At 32.5% G+C, this 7,144-nt stretch overlaps 1 long non-coding RNA gene across 1 annotated transcript; it reads left to right on the plus strand.

The window, feature by feature from the left end:
* The first annotated feature begins 836 nt into the window (after positions 1 to 836).
* LOC139906607 (uncharacterized) lies at positions 837 to 6,559 on the plus strand. Its single transcript, XR_011782246.1, has 3 exons — positions 837 to 992; positions 1,317 to 1,411; positions 5,307 to 6,559. It is a non-coding gene; the product is annotated as an uncharacterized lncRNA (long non-coding RNA).
* The last annotated feature ends 585 nt before the right edge of the window (positions 6,560 to 7,144 follow it).

The following is a 7,144-nucleotide window of genomic DNA, read 5'->3' on the forward strand; positions in this document are numbered from 1 at the left end:
TTTCCACTTGAGTCATAGATCTTTTTTCTTTTTATAAACCTTATATATTTACAGTACTTAGTATATAACTTGTATTTAGATGCCTTTTTGTTGGTTGTTTATAGGAAATAAACAATTAAGTGTGAGTAAGACCAATCTTCGCAGAAATGTCTATAATAACATTTTATAAATATCCTCGTTAATGGAGGTGTGTCCCAGTTGTACATGCCACAGCAAATGTACCAATTTAGGTGAATAATGACGTCATGCATTCAACAATTCTTCGTAAATGTCCCTATTGATCTTAGCTTGTTCCGTTCCATGTTTCTTGGTTCCGATGTGAATATGTGATGGATATCCCTTATTACTTCATTTATTTATCAAAAATTATAAATTATGAAATAGCCATGACGTATCAAGTGAGACAAGGGCATCGACAGCTGACAAGAAAGTAGGAATCGCTGTGAGAAGACAGGAAGGAGCACTGTAGTTGTTTTGCGATCTCTGTAACAAGATATATTGTCTATCAAAGTTTTCAGACAATAATTTTCTTTTTGATTTACACTCACGAAGATTTACAACATTTTCAAAGGTACATAATAATTGCACAACAAAAGAAAAATGGACTCCTATGAGAAAACCAAAAATGCAGTCTATATTTCAGATATCGAGAGTTTCAATTCCTTATGTAAAAGATAAAAGTGTCAAGAAATTACATAGGAATCAATTACAGACTCATAACATTATAATATTACATATGTAATAAAAAATTTATAATTTTTCCTCAAATAAATCCTCCCTTATCCTCTAAAAGGTTGCGAGACTGTATTTAAAAACTCTCTAGAAACTTGCTCGATCCTACGCATTTGGCAAGATTTCCTTATTAATGTTTTATTTAATAAAAGATAACATATTAAGTCTTGACTCTCAAATACTTTAAAGACACCCGATTTTACTCAATTTTTGACATGTTTACTTATCATTTAATTTCAAGATTACCTATCAAAGTACACGTATGTATAGTTAATTAATTATCTCGCTGACATTAAAAGAAACATGATTCTTCATGTTTTTTCTCTCTAGATATATGTACATTGATTATAATGATTATTTTTGTCTTGTCCCTCAAGAGATAAAAGGCATTGAGACCACAAGAGACATTATCTTTAATGATCAAATAAGGAAATCCTCTGTATATGTAGCTTGAGAGAAATTGCATTTTTTTTTTTTTGGACTTGAAAAAATAATACGGTGGAAAAAATAATGTTATAAATTTATAGATAAAAAAATAATCAGACATGGTTTGTCATATTTTTATCTTGGATTTTCATCAATAGGTAGAAAGACAATGTATTGCATGAGCAAATAAATGGCTTCATGTTACAAAAAATGCATGATCAATAATTTCATCAATCTAAGTAATGTAAAAATGGCGAACCGACAATTCCCTGCAAATTCAATTCATAGCACCATTATAATTCAATTTTTTTAAATATCAACTATTATACAGGCTGAGATTTTTAAATCCAGGAAGTTTAAGGAAAATGTATATTACAACTATTTTCCCAAGATTAATTCAGTCATCTTTTTTTCTGACATGTAGGGATCTAAAGTGAAGTCAATCACTCAAACCAACCACCTCTAGCTTCAACTACAACCTTCATCAAGCCCCTAAACCTTGGTCAGGCCTTGATGAAGAACTCCTTTTCCATTTTGACCACTGCCTAGATAATAAAAGCCTACAAGGTGTCAACACTGTTATGCTTAAATTCTTGGGCATCTCAAGGTTAATAGAAATACAAGATTATACCATAACGCGTGATGTTTGACTTCCACCACACTTTTAATATTGACGTCATAGTACATGAGTGGTTGCGTGTTTTTTCAAATTTTGTTTTTCTTACCTAGCAGTCGGTACGATACATCAAATTGAAAATTCTAGCAAGCCCGATTACATGATGGTCTGACCTTGTATTTTTATTAACCTTGGGGCATCCTAAGTAATCCCAGTAATTTGAATTATGGGCCTATAATTAAAGCAAATACGTCTATGAAATATTGGGTTGTGTGATATGAAGTAAAAATATACATTGGGATTTTTTATCCTTTTCTTGATTTTTTTTCAAGATTGTTTTAATGTTTAGGCACTATATATAGTCCTATGGACATTCGATTTTAGTGGTCAATCCAAATTGAACAAAACATATATCTTTTTTTCCACTCTTAAAGATGCCAAAATACACAATAAAAAATAGGAAATTTACAAATTTTCTTGAAAGGAGCCATATCGGGGCCCATATAAGTATTTTACGTCAAATAAGGGATCTAAACTATAGTTCAAATTCTTGTGCGTCTTAAGTCATCCCAGTAATATGAATAATAGGCCTATAATTGACCCAAATATGTCTTTGAAGTATTGGGCAGTATGGTTATACATAAAAAATATATAGGGACTATCTAATTTTTTGATTTTTATTCAATATTGGTGTGGCCGTCACGGAGGCACACAATCATAGCTGCACGGCATTCGTATTCGATGGACATTTTAAGGATTTTTTTAATATTCTTGTACCTTTTTGTCTATTGAGTCTGAAGGACACACTTTTCATAAACATAGATCTCAGGGTTTCCAAGATAATGAGATTTAAACTTAGCACTGAGTTCAAATTCTTACCCTACAGTAATGTAGGGTGAATGGGGAGAGTTACAACACGTTTTGCTTTTGGCTCAATTAACAGTAGGAATTGTTTTGACTCAAAATGTCTCAAATTTTCCTAAACATATTGCAAATTATTTGTCGGTTGTTTTTATAAGTATTATTTATATTCAATGCCTCTTTCTTAAAATCATTGCTTTGATTTCTCAAAAAACTTCCTAAACATACTTAGGTACTTCAAATTTCCTAGATAACCTCTAAATCATTCCACAATAACTTATTAATTTTTTAAAGTTTAACGTTTGTCACAGTCTAAAATTACTTCACAATTACTTTCACAATTTTTTTTGAACCACATAACTTTTTTTTTGAATAAGTAGGCTATGGAACAAAAGATCAATTGAGGCGCAGATATATTCATCTTAGTTGATGAATTGCATTTTCAAAAAACCTAAGTGTCTTTAAGAAAAAACTTCGTTGATTTAAGATAATTTCAATAGTTTTATTGCTTTAGTTATACATAAGTAAATTTGGATGTTCAAAACTAACGAAAAGTAAAGGTTTTTGGTTACAATATTCCGCTTTGATTAATTTTTCTCCTGAAGCAATTATCCGTCAGTCAATTTCCCCTTCGCCATTTATTCTTCGGCCAATTTCTGCGCAGTCAATTTTCCTGTTCGGCAATTTTCCTAGTATCGAAAATAGTGAACTATTGGATTTCAAGAAGAGATCAACATATAAATTGACCATTCTGTCTAAAAATAATTTATTTATCCATTTCTTAGTTTGATTATAACGAGTAATCCATTAAAATCTGAACACTTTAAATTTTCAAATTCAACAAGATATAAATCGTTAATTAACAATATAATTTGAACAAAACGATTACTAGATGAATAGATGTGCGTCTGAGCTCTCCTAATCACTAATGTACACGCCCTTTGCAGAATTGTGGCTTCCAGACAGTGGCGGAAGGTCTGGCACCCGCTACAGATGTAGTCCTCTGTCATGACGTCACGGCCCTGGCTGATAGTGGCTTAAGTACCTTGTTGTTTGGATGAGGAAAACTGTAGGCATTCCCCTCGACATGCCAACGAAAAAGTGTTCAAAAGTACTCATAAGACTCATTCAAAAGAATCTTGCAACGGAGGGGACGAATTTCTTTCATTGCTGATGTCAAAAGTGGCCTTTCTACCCTCATAAGGCTCTTTCCAGGCTCTTTTTGATAGTTCTCTTGACAGTCTGGTGTGAAACCCCAAAATCTTTTATATACACCTTCATGGACTTGAAGAGATTGGCATGACTCCTGTTTTCTTTAACTCTTACGGGTCCAATTTGCCCTTTTTGACATGGCCTTTCTTTTTTTCTAACGTTTTGGACTTGCTGATGGTGTAGACGGTGGTTCTGGAGACGCCCACCATTAAGGAATGTACGAATGGACATTCGTCAATCCAATTTAAGTGTCGTTTTCTCGACGTATACGTAAGCTAGATATCTCAGGTTTGTTTTCTTATATAACTAATGTTTTTTGCTTGAATATATCGGAATATAAGTTAATTTCAATAACTCAATCTTAAATAATTATTCAAAAAATTTAAGTCTCCAGGCCCGTCTGGACTCCCATTTGAGTTCTACAAATCGCAAGTAAAACGTCTCAGCCCCATTCTGTAGGAAGTATTCTTTGAAATAATTGAAGAAGGAACAATCCCCAAATTTATGAATAATGGTATTATAACTCTCATTCAAAAAAAAATAATTAAAAAATGGTAAAGATCCTTGTGTATTGATAACTGTATACCCATTACACTACTTGATACAACCTACAAAGTTCTAACGCGTATTTTGAACAGTCGTCTAAAGAAAGTTTTACCATATATAGTGTCCACCTCTCAAAAGGGTTTCATGGAAAGAAGATTCGCAGTGGACATACCAAGATCCCTTCGAGATGCGATAGAAGGGATTAGAAAGACCAATAAAGAGTTTGTAACGTTACTTGAGAAGGTGGTTGACTCTATAAGTCATATATTTATTTTAAACCAATTATACAAGGCTGGTTTATCTCCAAATTACATTTCAAAAGTGGGAACAATTCTTAGATTATCTTTTTCAATACTCGATTGGCCTGGCAATAAGAAAAAATAAATAGAGGATGCATGCAGGGTGACCCACTATTGCCTTCATTGTTCATTATAGCCATTAATCTGTTATACGAAAAAGTGATCTCTAACCCATTAATCAAAGGTCCAATTCCGAAAGGAATCTGGATTAAAGGTCAACTTATCAAAGACACAAGTATTTAAATCTATGGCAAATTAACTTTTATTCATACATTGAGTCTGTATCACTGTTGGCTATTATAATTTTCTGCCATTGTGAGGAAGAATCAGTACAGGAAAACGGGGATAAAGTGGTAAGTATAATTACCAAAGTAGTCGAAGGATTAGTCCATTTTAGGATAAGTTTCTATGGGAAGGACGAAGGAAGGATATTTGCAAATCGAGATTGATTGCTTCGACCTCAAAATGGGGTTTAGGACTTGTCCACCTGTTTTTTTTTGTTTTTTTGGAGAACCTTGAACATTAGCTGGCTCAAAAGAATTAGTACAAGTAAAGATTTTTGGGCGATATTAATTAAGTCAAAGGACAAAGAAACCAGAGGACGTATTTTCAAGGAAAAAATATTCAAAGGGCCGTTAGACCTTCTTCAAGTGACGAACAAGCTTAGTTAGTACTAGAAAAGAATGTCTCAAGGGTGGTCAAACACATTTGTGCAAGTTAGCAAGATCCTAGACTAAGAAGAACCCCTCAACTATAACCAAAACTGGATTTAAGGAATGAATACTATTCACTCCTAAATATTACTACCACTGGAGAACTCTGGCTTTGGAAGGAACGAGGAGTTGGCCTTCCAAACTTTATAAATCACAGGAGGACTACTTCACTTGTCCTCAAGTACAAAGGAACTTGGCGTTTTGGACCACCAACTCCTTTTGGGGATCATAAAAAATAAAAGAATACCAACGGAACTACTAGGTTGGGGAGAAAACTCAGCAGAAAAGCTCGTAACCAAGCGGTTGGAAAGAATAGCTCTCCCGAGGTTTGACTTCGAAACAAAAATACTATTTAAAAACCCTTTTACGTCGTCAAAGCAAAAATGGTTCCACTACAGAATTGCTACCAAAACAAATCTATACGAATAAGTCGAATAACGAGGATGAGAGTATGAACTTCACATTCTCTAGCGAGAAAATAGAAACGTCAGCCCACATTTTCTAGGAGTGTAATAGGATGAATCCTTTGATAAGGATGTGTCAAGTAAAATTAAACGAAAAACTACAAGTCTTAACGTCAGAAACTGATTAGGTAGTGGCCACCCATCTGAATCTTCCCAGGGCTTTTAAGGTGGAGGCCATCATCAGTAAAGCGCAAGTTATAATATATTCTTGTAGATGTAGCAAGAAATCCATACCAAACAAATTTGGAAGGTGTAATAGAGAAAAGAAATCGATGTTTTAGCTAATTTTTTCCGACAATGGTCGTTAATTCGGAATTTTAGGTACTAGTACGGAAGAAAAAAATGAAAGAAGCTGTGATTTTTATTGTTGTTTTTCTTATGATTGTTTTTTCATTAACTCATATCACTTATACTTTAGGAGTGTGTTATATTCAGTTAGAATGTTTGTTCGTTTTTGTTTGTCAGAATTGTAAATAAGTGTATGCCTATTGGGCTTTTAAAAAAAAATCCTCAAGCTTAATTAATTCTTGAATTAGTAAGGTTTCAGATTTCAATCGACCACCTAGTATAACAGACAATAAATGGATTAAATTTATGTGATTACATCGTTATATAATCTATTTTTAATATTGTATATAAAATTAACTATTACAATGGTAAAAACGAATTAAATTTACTCTAATTTTCTTACGCTTTTTGTCACCCATAAATAAAAAAAAATAATAATAATTGTACAAATCGAGTCATTTTTAGGGATTTTCAGTACATATATCTTTTATTTAATTCTCATATCAATGTTTATCATTGACATCAAGCATTATCCAATACAAGTATAAGTCCTTTTTTAATTTTTGATGAAGTTGTATCGAGATTAATTGTAAATTTGTCCATTTTAAGCAGTAAAATACCAAATATTAGACTCCAAAATGGCTACCTTCAATTATTGTGCAACTTATGACGTCAGACAAAACGTTCTATTCTATTAATATAGTGTTGTAAATTTCATTTTTCTCATCTAGATCAATATATTGGTTCGTATTTAAAAATTTGACAATCCAATGCTTAGGGCGGTGGCTCTAGGGAGACAATTCCCTCCCCACTTTTTCAGCAAATCCAGCAATAAAATGTGTATTTTTTCAATTACAGTTAATGACCCCATTGACCTTCTATTTTTGAAATGGTGTATATTTTAAATAGAAATTATTTTTAATTTTTGTTAATTTATTTCTCTTCTTAAATATGATAAGATTATGTCATGAAACAATCACGTACAAA

This window comes from Lepeophtheirus salmonis, chromosome 11 (assembly GCF_016086655.4).
Source record: "Lepeophtheirus salmonis chromosome 11, UVic_Lsal_1.4, whole genome shotgun sequence".
Taxonomy (NCBI): Eukaryota; Metazoa; Arthropoda; class Copepoda; order Siphonostomatoida; family Caligidae; genus Lepeophtheirus; species Lepeophtheirus salmonis.